The 23,046-nt window shown below is 38.1% G+C and overlaps 1 long non-coding RNA gene across 1 annotated transcript in view; it reads right to left on the reverse strand.

Annotated features, from left to right (window-relative positions):
* Positions 1-458: 458 nt before the first annotated feature.
* LOC137194598 (uncharacterized) overlaps positions 459-23,046 on the reverse strand; it is an 89,408-nt gene continuing 66,820 nt past the window's right edge. The window contains exon 4 of the long non-coding RNA XR_010930989.1: positions 459-1,170. This is a non-coding gene — a long non-coding RNA (uncharacterized lncRNA). The remainder of the gene's footprint in view (positions 1,171-23,046) is intronic.

Here is a 23,046-nt window from a genome sequence, read left to right on the forward strand (position 1 = left end):
GAAAGAAAAAATTGCAAACATTTCCGATCTGTAAAGAACACACAGGCAATGTGGGAATCTGCAGCCTGCTGTGAGTGATTTTCACATATCTGGCAAAAAAGGCTTTTGGACGCTCATTTGTTTTCTTGTGTTAAACCGAGGCTACGATACAAAAACAGAGATCAACGATTGCGTATAAGCCGCTTTCATTCCAGACATCGTATTAAGATAATCTGCTGATATTTGTTTTCATTTGTGCCACAGCAGGAGTGAATAAAAAAAAAGAACACTACAGATGAGGAGGATGATGTTTCTACTGTACCTTTAGTCACTGTGTACTTATTTTGTAAGGCTTGTCTAGAAATAGAAAAAAAAACAAACATATCATTACACTGTCTATCTGAATTAAACTGCTCCTAAAGCATTTCAAAAGTAATAATCAAGTAAATACACCAAGTAGAAGCAAAAATAAGACAAGATTACTTGTATAATTTACTTTATGTCGTTACTTGAGCAAGGCACCAACACTGCTGGAGTTAAAAGTTTGATCACCATGGCTACTGTGTGTATATAAAAGAAATGTATGCACTCCAGATAGAGCACGCTTGGCTGAAACCTCCGCACAAAATGGCAGATGTGAACTGCATTTACCACTTGTATATGGTTATATTTCAAAATGCTACACTGTAATAATCATGCTGGTCTATATAAGGAAAAACCCATTGACCACCATTTTGAAAAATACCACGCTGTAACCAATAACCTCAGCAAACATTCCCCTTCTTCACATAACCAACCCCGCTATCACTGTATTTACATTACCCAAAATGAATGACCCTAATCGAGTGCGGCCTACAGTTCCTAAATCACTGAAAACAGCCATTGCGGCCTGACAACATGTTCAATTTTCCAGCCGCCTCACCTCATTTTTATTCTACGTGTGATGCCCAGTGTCATGGAGCAGCGGTTTCAAGCCCGAGCACGAGTAATGGAAAGGAAGGAGGTGGGGGGGGCGGTTGGGGGTGGGGGGTGGGGAGGAGAGAGAGCAGAGGCCTGCAATGGTTTAAAGCACCATGCATCTTTTCTATCTGACGGACTCCGCTGGTTACCGAGTCGATGGTTCACTGGGCCATGAAGGAGCCGATTTGTTCTCCTCCCCAAGACGGGCTCTGGATTCAGCTAGCCACCACACTGCGGGAAAAAAAAAAAAAATCCATCTTAACAAGTTGTTTAATCTGGTATCGTTTATATTTGTCTTTAAAAAGAAAATCCACCACCGATGTGAGGAAATGCAGATTTCTCCAGCAGATTTACTTTGAGCACAACACATCAGTCCAAGAGGCAATTCAAAACAGTTCCACTTGATTAAAGCAAAGTCTAGAAACACGGTGAGTTGGATTAGAAACAAATAAACTGGTAACTGATATGGATCATTCCACCAGTCAAGCTTGTGGTGCTATTTCAAGATTTGGCCAATAAAGTCCTTTCATCAAGAAATTGTTTGCATTTGAGTCTATTTAAGCTTCCCAATTTCTGAATTTCCTAAATCGAAAAAAGATTCGAGAACTCAAGAGTAAACGGCCTGTTGACATGTTTTGCAATAAAGGGAGTTGATACATGTGTGGATAAATGGGAAACAGAGGTGAAGGCGGTGCGGACGGACAAAGCGCTTTCAATCATTTGACACCTCAGACCATAAGGAACCTGAGAGTGACGAGGAGGGATTCTTAGAAAGTATAACAAGTCCAAACTACTATGTCATACATCAAGAAAACATGGAGGATAGATTCCCGTGTTTTCAAGTCTGTCTTAAAACAACACTCACATACCTGTATGTACTGGTTGCTGTAATTGTCTGGCCCTTAAGAGATTCCTTTCTAATGCATTTTTAAGTGATGAAGGACTAATTCCACAGCTAATATGAGGCTTCAGCAGTCTGGATATCTTCTAAAGTTTGTCTTTTCAGTATGAAATTCCCTCTTTGTGTTTCTATTGTTTTACTGTCGTTCTACAAGGAAAACTGTCAGCGGGGAAACTTTACTAAAAAGGCTAATTCTGGAAGATATCCACTTGATTTGGCTCTTTACTCAGGAGGCTGCATTTTTCAGCAGAACAATGACTTTGAAATTTGTCCCTCATTTCTAACATTGAAATCACATTACGAAGCGATCCCCCACAGGACCAGTGTGGTCAGGAGGGATGATGACAGTCAGCAATAACTCTGTCTATAAGTATTTATTCATATCGTTCTGTATTGTTATACGTTCCTGTAAATTTTTTAAAAAATCTGCTAGATAGGTCAGACAAAGTAATTCCATTTCAACTCCACTTTTTCAAAGAGCTTTTTAAACCAACAAGTCCATGTTTTAAATGATAAAATATGTTGTTTTTAATTGCCCCTCAGAGCAACACGCATATCTGATCTGACGCCCATGTTGGCAGGATAACATAATTAATCAGTGGCCTCTAAAATCATTTTCTCACCTGAAGCTGCTACAGATAAGGTTTGGTTAGGTTTAGGCACAAAAATGCCTTGATTAGTTTTAGGAAAAGATGGATTTGGTCAAATTAATTACTTTGTTGGGAAACTTTGGTTAAAATAATAATTACTCAGTTAAAGTTTACGCTTGTGGTTAAGAGAAAGTGAACAGTGGACCTTATCCATCCACCCCGACCTCCTATAAGTCTGCAGACTTTAAATTCCTACGGCTGCTAGAGGCCGTAAATATATGTCGAACAGCTGCAACGATTAATCAACAGAAAAATAATCTGCAACTATTTTGATACTTTTGGATGAGACAAAAGGAGACATTTAGGGATGTAACCATCATTTTTCACCATTTTCTGACATTTTATAGACCAACCGACAAATAAAAATAACACAAAAATAATCCTCAGATTAAATAATAATGAAAATAAATGTTAGTTGCAGCTGTAATATGTTGTACTGAAGTGTAATTCAGACATAAAAAGCTGCATTAACATCAAATTCAAAATTTTGGATCTGACAACTTCATCACAGTCTCAACTGAACTAGACAAACTGAACAATTTTTGATAATTGACAAAGCCAACTGATAAACTGTCTTTTTTTTATCTTTGATTTATGAGGTTTAAACAGTCAGGAAGAAGCTGGTCTGTCAGCAGAGACAGTGTCACTACATCTCATTGATTATTTGGTCAGACCAGACGATTGTTTACTGGACAATCAATAGTTAGTGCAAATTGTAATCACAGCTAACACACACGCACACACACACACACATGCATGAAAGCAGCCAATTATTTCTGTTCAGTCGGGGATTTTAGGAAGTGTGGCCGCACACAAGCACATATAAATCTATACGTCAATGCATTATACATCCTAAGCAGGTCAGTTTGTGTGTGTGTGGGTGTGAACATTAAAAAAACACACGTACACACTCACAAACCACATCACCCCCTGTTTAAACTGTGCAAACACTTGTCTGTTTAAACATGTGTCACTACAGCATGTAAGCTCACCAGGTTGGCCTCCCTTGGTTTATATCAGATGAATCTGCAGTTTACATTAATTGCCAATTTTCGATAACAATGTTATAAAATATGATATGATAAGATTTATTTATGCATTACAGGCACAAAACTAAATCAAAGGGTTAACAAGTTCAAGTGAAAACATTTATTTCCAACATGGTCCCAAGATGTTAAAAGACAAGAAACATTAAGAAAAACAACATTCAACATAAAACTAAACAATAAAAACCCTGAAATCCAAAATCACTACAGTTTAAATCAAATAATAATAACACCCACATCAAGATACATTAGTACAACAAGGACGATTTGATGGCTGAAGCAAGAATGTCTTTGAAGATTTCATTTTAAATCTGTGACCCTGTTCTTTAAATAAGTCCTAACCTGACTTCTATAAGACCCTTTTGTTTTTAACTAGACGTGTAACTTCTGACCTGTTGGAAGTAGTGAGGGCTTTATGGTGTGAAGCAAAAAGTAAAGGTGTGGAGGACACTGACATCAGAGACTGTAAATTGATAACTAACATTTCAGATAACCAACTGGGATATCTTTGCATGATTTCCAGTTCAAACAACACCTTAATTATCTTATACTGGGCCTTTATGCAGCCCCTTAGTTCAGTCTCTGTCTGAGCTGTTTTAGCTCCTCCTGTCTCTTTAAGGCCCCTCCTCCCACTGAGCCCACTCTGTTCTGATTGGTTAACTCCTGGAAGCTGCCAATCTGCAGACTTCCTCTGGTGACGTAGACAAACTAGTAGCAGGATTTCACTTCTTTTTCTCGTCCTTTACTGGAAGTGGAAACTTCTCAAATACATCCGTACATGTTGAACCCACATCCGATGTGAAATATGCGAGTGGACAACTTGAACAATCTGAGGAACAACCTTAGCAACAATCTTAGCAACAAAGGCTGCAGAAAGGACAGCCGTTTATGGGCGTGCACAAACAATCTGATGTCATCACGAGTAGGAAGTGGAGGTAACATTGCAAACGGAGCGTTCAGAGCAGGCTGAGGCCCTGGCTTTTGACTTGTAGGGAGCATTTTTTACCAAAGTTTTGGAACTTTTACTTTGTTTAACATAGACATCCAACATCAAAAAGGTATAAAAATGACAGAAAATCACAGAAAGCATGCCATGTCCCCTTTAAAACAAACTTATGAAGAGATTTCAATCATCTGTCAGCCTTATGAGAGACACTATCCTGAAATATGAGTGTCGTGTCTGTATATAAGCAACAATACCATGCCAAGTTATGTATTCTTTATTTAAAATGAGAAGCTCATTTTCCAAACTACCTCACATCTCTCTCTCATTTAAATCTTGCTATTACGGTGCACGATCCAATAATTACTGAACGGATATTTTTTATGTATATACTAATCTTGGTGGGACTGGATTCATGCATCATTTAAATACAATGAACTGCTAACAGCCCCCCAAGCTGGATTCCCTTTGGAGATATTAAAGCTTTATTATCCGATATCTTTTTATGACTCGTGCATAAGCAACAAGGACAAGAGTTAAACAAATATAAAGTCGAGACAACCAACAGAATGAATAACAACATTAATAACATAAGTTCCCGTGCAGTGTTCGAGGACTGACTGTAAATGTCATCTTCTCTCTTGAGAACAGATTTTGATCTCGATGAATGCGCGTCTATGCAGTCGTCTGAGTGTGTGTAAAACAATGTCTTCAAACGCATGTGTGAGGCTTTAACCCACTCACCAAAACCAGAACACTGATTATATAGATGATTCTGTGAGATTCAGGACATTACATAACATTCAAAAATGATTTTTATGTACAATCAACGCCAACATTTGAGAATGATATACCCCTACAGCACAGTATCCTTGAATAACATCTGCTTTATAATGAAAGTATATGGCTGGTGGATTTTCTATATTTCTCTTATTGTCAAGAAATCTCAACTGCAGAGCTAAACCATCAGTGTGTTTATCCAGAGCCTGATATATCTTGTTCCTCTGTGCCATAGGACTCCGTTGTTGTCCAGAAACTATTAAAAACATGTCAGTGAGCCACACCGCTGCACTGGTTGACATGTTCCTTCACCGCAAAGATTACCGTCACGCTAGTTTGTTTACAAACGGCTCCAAAGACTAATAACAGGGGCCGTATCATGCTTTTTGGGATTTTCTGACATTTATATACTGTTAAACATGGTCAAAGTTCCAAAACTTGAGGTGAACATATGTAAAAACGCCACCTTCAAGTCAGAAGCCAATGCTCCAGCCTGCTCTGAACGCTTCGTTTGCAAAGTCGCATCTACTTCCTCCTCATGATGACATGTTCACAAACAGTTGTCCGTTTCATAGCCTTTGTCGCTAAGGTTGTTGCTAAGTTTTCATGGGTTGTTCGTGTTGTCTTTTTGCATATTTCAGATTGGATTCAGGCTCGGACTGATGTATTTTAGATTTAAGATTTTGAGTAAAGATCAAGAAAAAGAAGTGAAATCCTACTACTACTGTTTGGCAGGCAGAAGTCTGCTGAGAGGCTGCCAACCAATCAGAACAGAGTGGGCTCATTGGGAGGGGCTGAAACAACCTGTTTCAGACAGAGGCTGAGCTGAGGGGCTGCATGAAGGATCTGTATGAGACAAATAAGGAGTTTTGTGATATTCCAGCAGAGCCAGTATTCCAGTGGAGCCCCAGAATAAAAAAAAAAAAACAGAACTGGCAATGTGCATGATACGCCCTCTTTAAAGCAAAACATTTGGAAGTCTTGCTGCAGACCGTCACCCTCGGCCACTGCCTCTTTCTGAAGTACATTTGTAAGTGAATTTCATAAGTGTGGCTGAATTGGAAACAGAAGCCTGCAGATCAATATTTGAATAGAAGTGCTTTGGTTTTGCTCCCCTGTGAGCGTGTTCCCGTGCATTTGTGTGTATGTGTGTGGTGTTATGTTTTGTGTGTGTGTGTGTGTGTGTGTGTGTGTGTGTGTGTGTCAGGCTGCCTTGGGCGGTGCTAGTGGGACCGATGCCAGACAGTTTACTGTCTGGAATTTGATGGGGCCTGGTAATGTTTTATATGCACTCGCCTCCATGATACATTATGAATGAAGCATACCATCCATCAAAGAGACAAAATAACAGACTCAGACATCAGATGGAGGGACACAAACGAGTCGTGTGTAGGCACGCAAGCTTGTATGAAAGTATGATTCTTTCATTTGGTCACCTTTCTTCCTTTCTTTCTTCCTTTATCAAACACATTCAAACACACGCAGCAGTAAAATTTTCAACTCATCTCTCAGTCGGCAGCTTTGGCTCACATCGTAACACAGGGAGAGTCACACACAGAGCAGTAAAATTTTTATCTCATCTCTTATTGAAGCATTTTATGGCTCACCCTGACACACATTCATATACACACAAACAGTAACCCGGTGGGACAAAAGAGAGAGAGAGAGGGACAGACTTCATTTGATGATCAGAGAGCCCGGCCTCTCTCCTCTCTCAATCCTGAGGTCTCCTATTTCCTCCTTTTCCCACAGATGTCTCCTTCAATGATACACTATGGATTTATTGTCCACCACATGACAGAGAGGGCAGAGAAAAAAGATGCCAAAGAGAGAAATATACTGAGCCAGTGAGAAGCACACAAAGGAAGACAGCGTGTCAAAGATATTACGGTAACATTTTCTATGACGCCAATGTCTGTAATGAATTATAAACACTTATAATGCATTATAATGTTCTTATAGCACCGTATAATTATAGTTATAAGCACTCATAAATGTTCAGAATGATTTATAACAATCATAACACATTATAAAGTATTTTATAATGGCTTAGGTCAAGTATCATAACACTTCATTATTGCTCATCACTTGCTGATATATTTTTTTGGAAGGATCATAGTATATTATAATTCTCAATACATTATAATCATTTTATAATGGATTATAATCACTATTGTAATGCATTATAATGTGATTATAAATTGGGTGCTTTAATTGAAGTAATGATATTCCTGAGGTATAAGCAGATATAATTCATTACAAGCTGGTTATAAGTCAATATAAGTGGTCATTGTTTTAAGTAAAGTGATTAAAGAAACATTAATTTTATGCAAGAACAACACAAAATGTTGTAAAATGAATTTATTTTGTGTGACAGGTCATAACAGACAATGAATTGAGTACTCTAATATGATACAACTTTTTGATGATGGACATTTACATTAAACTAATGTAATGTTTCCCTAAAAAACTCACTCTAAACATTCAAATGACTCAAAATATAGATAATAACTGAAACAATTTCCACTTTGCCTGTAGCTGTATATATATATAACGGGTCATAACAGACAATAAACTGAGTACTGGTGAGGTACTCTAGTTTTATATAGTATTAAAGTTACTGAACTGTTTGTCGTCACACTTTCTTCAGCAGAGTCTGGTATGCAATAAAATATTCTTTTAGACTTTGTGACTTCTTTTCTTCATGCAGAAAGTAAACCAAATATTTTAGGAAGGCAAATAATGAGCCGGGACACTGAGTCACTTCCACCACTCAAGAGTTTCCGAGGTCGATTGTTAATGAGTATAAAGCAAATGAATTATTGAGTGTGAGAGATGAGACACGAGGCCGTGTGTTACTGTCGCCTAGACAGCATATTGACTCTTCTGAAAATCAAATTAGACCGGCATCTTTTAGTTTGTCTTGTTTCGAGAAAAAATAATGATGGAAGTTATTTTTGCACATCATTATTTTTTTTTATATGAAGTAGAAAAGACACAACAAAACACAATCTAGACAGATCACACCCACTCATAGAGTCGGTTTACACATCAATATACTAGTTTTGATCATACTGGGGGTATCACATGGAACATAGAGAAACATGGATAATCATTCCCCTGTATTTATAATTCTAATATTATCTAGGTTTCTTATCATCTGCAGTGGTGCAGGCATGTCTTTGACTCCTCCACATCCAGTAAATCTGTCATTTCTGTATTGATGGACTTAATTCAACAGCTGGTGATGAACCCAGCTTGGTTTTCTAGCCGCCTGTATACTGTTGCATTAACAATCTGCTGGATTTCTTCATCCGATCACCAGTAATGGATGAGCGCAACAATGTCATTTATCCTCAGACTTTCACTTTAGTGCATAGATTATCATTGCATCATTTTTCATCATAATTACTTCTTGCTAACTAACAACTATGTAACTCAAGTCAGAGATGTATCTGCAAACATGGCGGAAACTTGTAGAAAGTTGAAAGTTGTTTAGATGTCACAGCTTTCTAGTTTCTATCAAAGTACTCCTGCTGGTATATTCTGCTTTCTCAAAACCATGAGAAGGGATCATCCAGGCTTCTGAAACCAGCATATGATGCTTATATATATATATATAAGCACACAACCTGGATACTAAGAAAACCTGCTTATTTCTCTAAAATTATTGTGCATGTAAAAGTACTCATTGATTCATGTTTAAACCTTGTTTAGCTCATTAGTAAAACAAATGAGAAATATCTACCTGTGCTGTGTTGCTGTTGCACTATTGTGATATTGCTGTTTGGACCTCTGGGGGCATCACGCTGCTGAGGTATCACATGTGTCAAAACACCTGTGCATGTTTGTTTTTTTTATTGTTGATGAGTCAGGATGCAAATCTCTGCAGGTTGATGGGTAAATGTATGAGGATACACCACTAGTATCTGTCCAGAAAACCAGCAATTATCACATCAGCATATCGAGGATACTGTACTTTAACTACTACTCCTGTCTGCGCAGTATGACGTGTCGGTTGATGCATGTCAAATGATTTTCATTTACATTTTTGGCATTTAGCTGATACCAGATGTCCCCGCTCAAAGACACTTTGATAGGACACAAGAATACATTAATTGAGGAGACATTTATCTCTAAATGTCTTTTTAATGTGGTTTTTTTGCACGTATGTTGTGCTGCAGTCTCATTTGCAGCTTCATTTTTATTAATTTGTACCTTGAAGAATTGGGGTCAATTACCTTCGAATTCATTCAAATGTAAGCAGGATTTTGTTCAAAATCCAATAAGTATTTTGTATACAACAACAAATTATTGAACGACTGAGAATTAAATCTCAGTCACACACACATGCACACTCACACACACAAAAAGCAGGGCAGTGTAGTGAGGAGAACAACTGACTTCTTATCAGTCTAATTGGCAAGCTTCCATCCAGCTGAAGCCAGCCTACTGACCTCTGCCCCTCTTGTGGAAGAGTGCACACAAAAATAGCGTTAATTTGAGATACAATATACATATTTCATATATATACATATATATATATATATATATATATATATATATATATGTGTGTGTGTGTGTGTGTGTGTGTGTGCAGCAGTGTGTGATACATCCGCCACAGACTGCAAAGTAGTCTCCACACCTCACTATACATTTCCTTTTCCAACGTGAACAGCCCTCCTCAATACACTCAGCAGCTCATCTGTCTCAGGGAGTCCAACATAAAATTTGGGCCACTCTCTGCACCTAGTTGCCAAGGCAACCACTCAGAAATATAGAGGCTTTTCTGCACAAGGACTAGCAGCATGGACGTATTATTTACCACTGGCTGAGGCTGTAATCCCTGTCACCTACCCGCTGTGTCGCCGACTATACCTTTGGAAAAGAACATCCAACCCCCACAAGCAACAGCACACCCTACTTCACCCACACACTCTCTGCATTGTTGCATTGTGGGTCTCCGTGAACAGCAGGGTGGCAGTTACCATGGCAATATCGATAGTTATCTTTTTCGCCCCCCTGAACGTCAACAGGTGAGCTCTGTAATGTAAATTTGTCACGCTGTCACACACAGATGAGGAAGGAGTCTGCAGGGGGTGGGGGGGGTGTGCACATGTGCACGCAGACACACACGCGCAAAGTCTTCTCTGCACATTTCTAACATGAACTAAATATGTGCATAAGGGTAGTATGTATAAGTAAACATGCTCATTTGCATAAACGCATGCACACATGTAATATGAGCGCATACAAAAACACACAAATTAAGTCCTCTCCACCCAGTAAAGGCAGCAGAAACATACAGATGTAAATGTTACATGCATGTGCACAGAGATAACCACACAAACACACATCCCCAAACAAATTATGTATGTATAAACACATACATGTATATGCACAGATACACAAATAACACTGTATGCTGTTTTTATAAAAATTTCTGTCACTGTCTCTCTCTCTCTCTCTCTCTCCCTCTCACCAAAACCCCCCTCTGCTCGCCCCATCAGTCAAATCCATAATTGGCCGTCCATTATGCCAGAGTTCATTTGCATGGTTCCAGCTGAAGTGTTTACCAGATGTCTGTGGGTATCGCTAACATGATTAGGCTGCCGTTACACTAATTTATTGGGTTGATCCTCTGGGTACTCGTCCATCATGAGCTGGAATACAAGAAACACTGTGAAACCGCTGATTTTCACTGGGAAAAACCTGATGTTTATGATAGAAACGGTCTACTGTAATGTCCGCAGTGTATATAAGAACTGCTTCTGACACTTTGCTGTCCCTGTAGAATTTTAAAAGTCACTAAGTTGTCATCTTGTTTGTGTGACAAGAGAACCATGATGAATTTCTGTATATTTATCATAGTTGGTGATTTAAATGAGATTCAGAATTTGACAGTAAGTCTGATTTTCCTTTGAGAGGAGTTAAGAGGAGGGAGACTCTTGGTTTTAGCACTCACCCAGCTTTAATGTGTGTGATTAGCATTTATTTTACTTATGTTATGGCACTGTGGATTGTTCACCTTCCTACCATTTAACAAAACCACACTCTTTCCCAAACCTTAACCAAAGTGCTTTTGTTGTCGTGTAAATATCTCATAAAGTTCGCTTGACCGAAACTATTTAATAAATACAATTAATACTATTGTTTGTTTTGAACTATTGCTTTATCTTCTACACATCTGTCTTTACATGTGTGCAAAGACAACTCCTTTTTTTTTTGTTGCCACGGCTTAACCACACACATGACTCAGGGTGTGAACCTCTGGGTTTGTATACCCACCATCCGCCTTCAACATTTCCTCTCAAAACATAAAAAGTATAAATGTTATATCGAGGAGACAGGAAAGACGACTCACTGCACGAGATAAACAAGAGAGGCGGTTTGCTGTGTGTCATTCGATAAGAAATGTTTCCATTTGTGAGACAGTGATGGACGTGCGAACACAGAATGAGCTCAAACATGTTTCCAATGATTTGTTATGACACATACAAATAAACACAGATAAAGACATGTAAGAACATTTGCAAAAAAAACATGGAAACACTTGCAACACACACAACTATCTAAAATCACACAAAAACACACACATACATACACGATCTACTTTCACACATGCGGGCTTTCATTTGCAAACGACTCCCCACTGTCACAACATTAAATGTAATGGACGTGTCAGTGTGCCAGGCAGCTTCACGGAGGCTCGCTTTCTTTCTTTTTTTCTTTTTTTTTTTAAACTCCATCTAGAAGAGAGGCGAGGATGAATTTCGACAGTGATCTTTGTGGGAAGTTAAAAACGCTAGCCGCTATCCAAATGACATCTAAATAACATGCTAGGTGTCACGGCTATCTGAAATAGCAATCACCGGACGCAAATGTCAACAGGAATTTCAACTCGAGGGTGTTTTAAGATGGAAATTCTGATCCTGGGATTTAAATCCAATATAAATGGCTAATCTGACTCCTGTAAGTCCCTGCATGAGAACAATGTGGAGGTGGATTCAAATGCCAAGCAAATGTCACAGGTATTATACAAAAACACACATTTCTTCTGAGTTATGACTGTCAAGTATGATATGTTGATGTATGTTTGCACCAAAATGTGAAAGGCTAGAGAAAAAAAACACATATGCATGTAAATACTCAAAATGTTGATTCTGTTTTGAAAGCACCTGGTACAAGAACCACAGAGAGCATAGGAGAGACTGATTTATATTTATATGGTAAAAGTATGAAGGAAAAAAAGAAGATATAATGACAAGATTTGTACATTAGACATGCATTTGTGCTTCCCCTGCAAACAATATTTTGTCCTACCATGCCTTATGAGTGCACATAATATGTATATTAATAATTCATCCTTCAAGCTATTGCACACTACAGGAAATATGGTGAAAATGTGAAAACTATGCATTCAGAATTTCTACTTATAAGCTTTTCACACATGGTCCTGCACAAATCTTTATCAGTGTAGCATAAGAACAGAACTATTGACTGATTCTCTGTCTGCTACATGGTCAGTTTATATATTTTACTATGACATAAAAAGCACTTTGCAATAAAAACAATGGTGTCTGACAGCAGACTGACAGCTCAGTCGTGATGTGGTAAGAGATAAGTGAAACAGAGAGGAAGCTGAAGATGGACCTGACAGTTAAGTCAGTCATCTGTAAAGCACTTTGAATCGCACTACCATGTACGAAATGTGCTATACAAATAAAGTTTGATTGATTGATAACGTCCCAGCAATTGTGTTGACACTGTTAGCACTTAGATAGCCAAGTTTATTTATAGAGACAAAATCCAAAAGGTGGAAAGTAACATTTACTGAACTTTTTTTTAACATCTCAGAGGAAAATTTTGTTGTTTTTACTCCACTACATTTATCTGACAGTGATTTTATAGTTGTAAGTTTCTTTGCAGGTTAAGATTTTACTTACAAAAAACCCTTATAATATATGATAAATTGCTGTAATTATACAAAGTTCAACATCAACAAAATGTAACATTTGAATGCTGCTTACAAAGTAATATCAATCCAATATAATATAATTCACAGCAGCCATTCTGCAGCATAATGAGTACTTTTTTTTTTGACACATTTAGCGCATTTGACTTTTAGTCAAGCAGAAAATTTAAAGCAGGACCTTTACTTGAGATGGAGTATTTTGGCATTGGGGTTTTGCTACCTTATTTTGTGAAAACAGTGGGTGTATAAACAGTTGATTCAGGCTCCTGCAGTATAGCCGAGTATATGAAGGACCTACTGTTCATATAGAAATCCACAGCAACAATTGTGGTTACAAATCTATTTTCTGCAGCATGCTGTTCCCCACCTCCAAGCTTTTGTTATATACCGGGAAATCCATTTCTTGGGCCATCCTGGTGGTGTAGGGGGGTTTAGGAAGCTGACCATGTATAATCCAAACATCTCATGTCATCCCCCTCCCACCCCCCCACCCCCCCAACTCTCTCTCCCCTCATTTTCTGTCTACTGTATCATATCCAATAGAAGCAAAACGTGCCCATAAAAAAATAATTTGCTCAGAGTTGAAAAGGTTTTTAAGAATTCTAGTATCTGAAATATTATTATATAATTTGCTGTCCTTGCTTCAATTTAATGGTCTACTAAGAGGATGCTGAGCTGAAAACAGGATAAGACCTATTATGTTTAGTTAAACACGAAATAGAAGTAGGAGGAAGGACTCTTATTATAACCGCCAGACCTTGCAGTGAGGCCTACACATAGGCTTGTTATCATTGCTATTCTCAGTGAGTACACATAGAGATTTTGCAACCTCAAGGTCACAACCTCTGAGTCTGGTTTCAGACTTTGGCCTTGATCCTGGTCTTTACTCACTGCTCACAGTAGCGGGCAGGGATGTACGCGGTCTCTGTGCTGCACTCTGAGTGGTTTATTAGTAAGCTGAGCTGCACTACGGTTGGATTAGAATTCACTTCCTCCAGCACCGAGCGAGGAGAGTCCATTCAACATTTCATTCAAGTTAACCCAGTCATTGGCAATGCGTAGCGTCAAGTCTTAGAATTAATATACCATGACTTGGCTACACTGACCCATAAATTACACTTGTTGTTGAAGATCATCAGCTCCTTTGAAATGCACACCCTTGAAGCTTGGTTTTGTGGTTAGCCGGCAACCCTGTGACCTGAAAGTTCAAATCCTGCAACCGCAAATGTGCCCATCAACAGCCCTGAAAAGATCTGAACCTACCGTCTCACATATTCATAAGTTTTTCCATGTATGAGCCTGAACTAAGTGCCTGAAGTGTAAATGGTTTTGCAAACAGTATGTGTTGAGAAGCTGGATAGTGATTTGATAAGGAATCCCTGATGTATAAGTACTTCCAGACATGTGCTCCAAATTAAGCTGGTTAATGTATTAAAATGCCTTGCATCAGTGCTATTGATATGCTGATCTATGACTGAAATCTGAATGGAAGTTTTCATTAGTTTTCATTAGCCAGTGGAATTAAAATCCCATCTCATAAATTAAACAAAAAGCCTTTGAAATTTAATTGATTTCCCTGGTGGGGTGAAGATCCATTCAACACATAATTATAGGTTTCATGAGGATTATCAACATAATAAAAAAAAAAAAAACTGAATGTCAAAACCAGGAAAAGAAAAGCTTCTGCACAAGAGATAACAATGACATAACATTTTGTTTTTTCATTTGAGTTATTATCTAGAGACTTCTGCTCCAAAGCATGATGACTGACGCACTGTATAAGTGCTCACTAAGCAAAATGTGAACACAGTGTGACTGCTTATATCTTACAGTGTTTCTCAATGTAAACTAATGTGTGTTTCCAACATTTCACAATGATGAAAGATTTATGCATTATCATTTCCTCAAAAACATTTTTTTTAAAAACAAATATTCACAACTTTGGGTTTGCTTAAAATGTTGTGTGCAGAATCTTTACCTCAGTGAAAACCACAGTTATTAACTTTATTAAAAAGACAGCCTGTGGAGCTTTCTTGTAAACAAAGTTTCTATTTACATTCAGTGTTACTCACCAAAAAGTTTGAACCCTGCATTGTGTCCATTGGTTTGCTCTAATCCAAACTCCATCCTTTTTTTTCACAGTAATCTGAGATAATATGTGAAGATTCAGATCATACATCATAAATTTCCCTCTTTGAGAGACAAAGTATGAACCATTGAAGAGTGCAAGTCACAAAAAACTTTTGTTTGGATGTAAAAGTTTTCAGATGGATGTCACTGAACTCTATTTGTAACTTATGTTTAATGAAGAGGGAGGAATACTACCTGGTTTCTATGCATTTCTATTCCCCAAGCCTTAAGTGGTCAACACCATGATGCTAAAGAAACTAATATTGCAGCATCTTGCATATATTGAACAGACACATGTCCAATGCCCGTTGAACTACACCTCCTGCTGCACGAAGCATCTCTGTAGCCTAAATAAATAACACGATTTTAGACCGTATAAAAATATTATACCTATTGTAATGAAGTTGAGATTTATCAGTGTTGGTAAAACGATCTTTCAGCACACTTATTCTCATCAAGCTTTCATAAAACATCTTTCCTCTTACTGAATATCTCTGCCTGAACATCACCTCCTGGAAACTCCTGACAAGTCAGGATACATCTGGAGAAAGGAGTACTTTCCTCAAGTAATGAAAGCTGATAAGATGTTCTTACTCTCTTTACTCGGAACAAAAATGTGTCACTCTGATAATTTCTGGCTAGTTAGGGGTGATTTCCTACCCCTAAGGGATTTGACTTTTACTGAATCTACAGTACTAGTGAACAACATTTAGTCAACATTCATGCAGGATTGTGATATTTTAAAGTTTCCACATACTGGAAAATCTGGAAAACGTGAGAAATCGTGGGCTTTTTTTTTTTTTTTTCAAAACAAAAAAACTACAAATGAGAGGAAAAGTAGGTTCAAAGACATTGCATTAAGGTAGAAGAAGAAGAAGTATTGAACCGTGCATGCATCTGCAAAGCTAAATATCACGATGGGTAAGTAAGAACTTCTATTTCTATTTAATTCTCTATTATTTTGTAATTTCTTGTGAAGGGGAGAAAGAAAATGTAGCCTTTTTGATTTGTAAAGTCTGTGAATAGCTAAACCTTTGGGAAAGCATGGTCATTCCTAAAAGGTTGTCAATGCAAATTTGACTCAAAAGCAGTGACATGCTCTAAACACTGGTGATCTGAGCAGTTTTTCCACACTGACCGCATCACACAACGGCTAACATTTCACTTGTAATCCCGTTACATGCTGCATAATCCGACCCACCCTAACTGTGATGGTATGTCACTCACCGACCCTGACTTGGACATCTGTTAGCTATCTGCAAAGACAGACAGAGAGCGATAGTGACAGACACTTGATAGAGGGGTCCTTGAGTTGACAGGAGGAGGGTGTGAGACAGGCAGCCTCAGTGTACAGGGTGAAGAGCGAAGGGCTTGCCAGAAAACCTGCCCTCCCACCCACAACCCTCCAACCCCCCGGAGGACACGAGCTGGTGTGTGTTCATGCCAGCAGATGATAGCAGCCGGTGAGCAGACGGTGTGTGTGTGTGTGTATGTGTGTGTGTGTAGGAGTGTGTTGTTTAGAGGAGGCCAGCAGACTACATACAGGCCTCCGGAGCTACATTTAGCCAAGCTGGGAGACACACTCCGTGTTTATAGCCAAATACTTCTGAGGACTTTCACTGGTTGCATGAATTATCTTGCACATATATTGTTTTATACGAAAACAAAGAAACATGTCACTTTGAATAATTTCATGATTTGTCCCTCCTCATTTAAGTGCCTGCAGCAATCTCACTGCTCGTCCTTGTCTTCGAACATAAATATTGACAAAATTGTCTAACTTGCTGACCAGTAACGTACTGTAAGCAATGAGAAGATTTCACTTCTAACTGGCTGAAAGTTTAATAGAGTTAATAACAGCTATCAACTTTGCTAGCAGCTAGCAAAGATACATAACTACATTTACTGCAGCTGAGGTCAGCTGTGAGCCACAACTTTTCAACTAAAGTTAACTAACATTAATCTGACTTTAGTCAAGTTAAGTTAAGTCAATTTTATGTACCGTACAAGTCAAAAGTTTGGACTTGAATCCAAAAAACATCAGTTTCAGGTTGCTACCTAGCTAACTTTAAGGGGAGTTACATGTTGGAGCCATTTCCTGTCTCATAACTCACCATCTTTATGCTTCAAAGTTGGCTCTGAAAAGTTGCAAGCATGCTCCTTCCAAATATTTTTGCTGTTTGCCGAATAAACCAAGATTTGGCTAAATATAATGTCTGTTTGACACTGATGTGGCTAGCCAACATCAGTAAACCTGGTAGCGTGTGACAAATCAAAAATAGCTAACATGTTATTGTCAAAAAGAAGTATTTAGTCATATTTTGTTGATATTTCTGTGAACTGGGGAACCGTTGGAATCCACTCGAATGGTAACACCTTTAAAATGTAAATATGTTAATTTCAACATCTTTTCATTTAATTGGCTTATTTTTAAAAAGGGTAAATATATTTTGTATCCTTGTTTATATACACCTCAATCATAAGTGACTAAATGCTTTTTTTAAAGCTACATACTGTATGTCCTCTAGTGTGTAACTCAGAATTACAACTTTATAAATACACTGTCCAGGTGAGGATCTTGTGAGCCAAAATATTACAATATATATGCAACGTATTAGGCTGCACACATCTTTGTTTGACTACTTTAAGCATTCTTAAATACACCCTAAAGTGAAATTTCAATTTTGCCCTGGTTCTGTCTACATTACATGTCTAACCTTATCTCCCACTGTAACATCAACATAAATATTATATTAATTTCATCCTAAACCCAAGTCCTAATGCTTGTCCATTACTCACTCGCACATTTCCTAAATCATGTTGACAACGAGGGTAAAACACGTTCTTAATACACATATGCACAGCCTCAGGTGTGTTGATAACGTGTAAGGATACACACACCCACACACAAATAACACACTTGAGGAAAAATGAAAGATTGACAGGTACAACACAGGCTGCAAGAGAAAACAAGATGAAGGAAATATCGAGTATCATAATTGCATGTGGGTGAAGCATTTTGATATCATAATGAACTGCTGATCACAGCCGACAAGTGGAAATGTTCTCTTGTATTATTTTTCTTCTGACTGATATATGAAGGATTTGTACTTGACAGCATGTGTTGGGTTTTTTTTTTTAAATCAGTTTTAATCATTCTGAAGCACCTTAAATGTTTTACTTTGTGTAAAATGCGCTATAAACAGTTTGAATATTTAATTTACCGAAATTCTCAGGGTATAGAGAGGACTGGACAAAGTTCAAAAAAAATTCTGATATTTGATATTTTTCCTTGTGATAATTAAATCAGTTTGTGGGGTAAAACCTTGGATCCTAACATGTGTTGAGAATATATATCCAAAACCAAATTAATAAAAAAGTTCATTTTGAGGCCAATTACCGGGCTCAGATCTCTAAAATAAGCAACAGACGTAATGAAATGCTGTTTGGTGAATATTTTATCTGAAGCACATTGAGAGCATATTGCAGAACAAGTGGCCAACCCAATGTGGAATCAAGAATATGACGCATGTAGGGGCATGTATTTCTGAGATACCCTGTGCTGTGTAATAATCAGGCAAACAGCTTTAATATTATCAGCTCTTTCCTGTTGAGTCAGTCAATTCAAGAGAAAGAAATAAGTCAAAATAGCAATAATTTAATTGCTAAGAGTGTCCATGTTGGGACATTTGCTATTCTCTCGCTGCTGATCGTCTGTAGGGATGAGGGCAAAAGAGGATAGGTCAGTCATTTTAATCCACCGCATCGACTTTGCACCAACTGCTCTTGAAGAGCAATAAATATTGTATCACCCAAGACGCTCAGAGTTTAAGCTTACAGCTACGAGAGAGTCTTTTCCTCCACCCTGTAAGTGCTATCCATATTCTGGCCTCTTGACACCAAACACACAACACCTATTTTGATTATTTATATTTTCATGGATTTATTACCTTGGATGAGCTGTTTAAGTGTGTGAAAATATAAGCACAAACACAAGAGAGACTTGCAACTGAGCCAGAATGACTTGGGCGACTGACAGCAGAGGATAGGTCATGGTTCTTATTTATCGTATGGTAAGCTATTTACTTTCTCCTAAATTCTAAAAAACAAACATTTAACATCAAGACAGATTTATAGTTAAACATCACACAGCCTCAAATCTCCATCCCCTCTGTGTGTAGCAGACAGACATTGTATTAATTTGTTATTAATATATTTTGCATTATGGACACACCTTGTGTCTACGGTCATTTACATAGAATACTGATTAGCTAAATTATCTTTCTTTCTCCGTCTTTAACAGTACCTGACTTTAACTCGACGATTTTTAGCACAAAATAGATAACCACAAAAACTGCATACTCAATATGTATTTGCTCAATCCTGCAGTAAATTAATATGCATGAAGGAGAGAGGACCACTTCACTGATTACAGGCTAGGTGTGCCTAACATGACAGCCAAACTGTGCTTCCAGTCTGGTGTACCTGTTTGTTAAATTACATATACTGTATGTCTCTATGAGAGCAGAATGCACCTGAAACAAGGCACAGACAGCTTGGAGGTGGAAACCTCGTCCTCTTGGTGAGGAAGAATCATCAGACCACGATCTAAGAATGGCAATCCCAAATTAGTACAGTTCCCATCAAAATACAAATTCTTTATCCTGTTCAATTATTTACATGATATGGGTGGGACAAAAAAACCATCAATCAATAATCTGAGATGAGGGACTTAAACAGATAAGGATGATAAACGGTTCTATTTTACTATCACTTTCTATATTTTACTGTATCATTTTTCATTATAATATGTGCAAATTTCATCTCAATATGTGCAAATCAGACATGCAAATTGTGCAGGTGTGGTAAAAAATCCCTCTGTAGAAAACAAATAAGGTTAAATTAAATCCTAACCTGAGTAGGCTACAGTAGGAACAAATGAAGCCGGGGAATCCATTTAATCCCGGAGACACATTTTTCAAAACAGAAAAGCAAGTGACAGAGAACATCACAGCATGCAGGTCTTCCTCCTCTCATTTCTCCAGGCTATATATAGCTGGGACTGAAGGTTTCCCTATAGTGTATCTCCGGTTGATGCCAAATGTCCTCGCTCTGTAGGTGTCCTTATCTGTGGCTAATATTAGCCCAGTATAGTGCCGTATCCACCAATGGCCTCTTTGGGGAGAGGAGGGAGGACAATGGCGACGCTTCGCTGGTCCCCCAGGACCATCTGTCTTAGCTAGGCACACAGCATGGGATAATGGCATCATGTACTGCTGTTGCTTGCATCAGAAGGATCCTTAGATGCAGCTGTAGATTTCATCCATCAGCTCTCGTGACCTGGCCAAGGAAAATTCTTGGTATTTAATAGCTGCTTTTGTGTAGCTTGCATACAGATGAGGAAACCATTGACCCTCATTTGAATGAGAAGGGTATTAGTGCGAACAGGATGTCCGTAATTAGTGTCTTTTCTTCTCCTTGCTGGCACTTGTTGAGTAGAGGGTGAAAACCAGTCAGATACAGTCACCTTGCTGTCAAGAGGAACAAAACTGTGACCTTTACAAAACCCAAAGGACCTTTCACTGAATCTCATTCATCCCTACACCAACCAGTGATCAGATACACCGCCTTGTAGCCAATGAGAGCCAGCAAACTAAAACAAACTGTCCCTCCCTCCTTCATCGTCATTCACAGCCATGTTAATCCAGAGAACAAATATCCATATGCCTGGACAAACCTAATTAACACCCATCACTTATTAACACACCCAGCACTGAGCTTTTCTTCTCTAATTAGATGGCTTTTATACGAGCGATGGCTTGACAAGGTTTCATGGCCTTGAACACGTCACAGAACATTGCGGGGTCTTTGTTTTCACCCCCCCTCCCCTTTCTCATGGTTGGATCAGCCATATTTATGTGAGTTGAGCGTCAGGCTATTAATCATCAAGTCATTAGCTATGCATCAATTACTCAAGATGCCCACCACGGTTTTTGATTAGAGGCTGGGCAAACTCTGGAAGACTGATTTAGTGAATATTTAACAATTATCTGTTAAACGCTTGCCAGCCCTGCTCCTCTGACACCCCTGCACAACATCAAAAACCTAGAACACATCTGGCTCTATGAAGAAAGCTCCGAGTATTATTCCAAATAGCTCAACGTCACTGTAAAACTCAGATTTGTCAGCTGTGCCACAAATTCAAAAACACAGATTTTATTGGTTAGGTTTGGGGCTAAGTGCAGACAGTGTTTTATTTTTTGATTGATTTTCTTTCATTTCCGTGTCATGCACACAAAGCGCCCTCATGGTTTTACAAGACACCAAAAGTATAGTTGCAGTGGTCAAACGTTTCATTATTCATCATTTCATTACAAAATTACAGATTATTATACAGCTCGGTCTTAAACAAAATGCCTGCTCTCCCGAGCTTGGCAAATAAAATCTGCTACAAAAAAAGGTTCCCTTTCTGAAGCACAACTCAAGTTTTTTCATAATCATCCAGCCCAGAGAAATCAATATAAATGGAGGACATTTTACTAAAAAGTACATCCCTTATATCCTCGTAGACATGACAGTAAAACAAAAAATGAGGCTCATTCTTAATTCCACCTAGCATATGAGGATCTTTGTCTTTTTTTTTTTAAATTATACTTCACATAAGGTTCTGTTGCTATTCTTTATGTGACAATATGTTTGTAATTTTTGTCTATACCATATGTCAACAGACCATTTTTCTTTATACATGAGAAACATTTTACTTCCAACCTCCTAAATATCACAAAGTAATCTGTTCTGGAAAATTAATGACAAATTATTCAAATAAAATAAGGATTTCAACTCATTTGCCCAGGGACGATGATGAGAAATGCCCCAATTAAAGATCTTTTTAGTGAGTATCTGATCAGACGTCTTCATAAGTCTATTCCAAAGCCGAAGCATTTGACATTTATGCCTGATGTTTGGAGAGATTCCCATCCCATATCTCCACTAATGGCCAAAACTGAAGTAAATTTATGGACTCTCAAAAAAGACTGAACAGCTCTGTGATACACAGTGTTGCAAATTGTATGATCACGGAAACCCCAAACACTAGAAGCACAGTCAGACACAGGACACACACATATGATTTACAGAGTTATGTATAAGTATGGAATCTCAAATTACCACACTGATTAACTTGATTAACCATTAACTTTGTTTTGTACAGATCCCAGTTCTCTTACCCGCTGACTGAGCGAGAACACTGACAGCTTCTTTAAATGTCATGTGCTCACCCACCGTCAAGCCAAGATAGTTATACTGATCAGTATATGACAGCACTGTTGAACCAAAACTAAGAACAAACTGAACTTCTCTCCAATGATTTTTGTATAAAATGTACTATTTGTGTTTTGTCTTGATTTACTACTAGTCTCTATTTCCAGCACCATTACACAACAATGATCAGCATAATTTGCAGATTTTTTTCATGATGAGCAAGTTCGTAATCCACATATAATAATATGCCAAATAATAACATGCTAAATCATTAACATTAATGGAAAACAATGTTGGTGACAAAACATCCTCCTTGCCTCACACCAAATTGTTGAAGAAGACCATCCAGTTGTGTGTATTCATTAATCTGAGCACAGGGATCAGCTGCTTGAGACTTAATGGCATAATAAAACCTCCCATTG

The sequence above is a fragment of the Thunnus thynnus genome, chromosome 12 (assembly GCF_963924715.1).
Source record: "Thunnus thynnus chromosome 12, fThuThy2.1, whole genome shotgun sequence".
Taxonomy (NCBI): domain Eukaryota; kingdom Metazoa; phylum Chordata; class Actinopteri; order Scombriformes; family Scombridae; genus Thunnus; species Thunnus thynnus.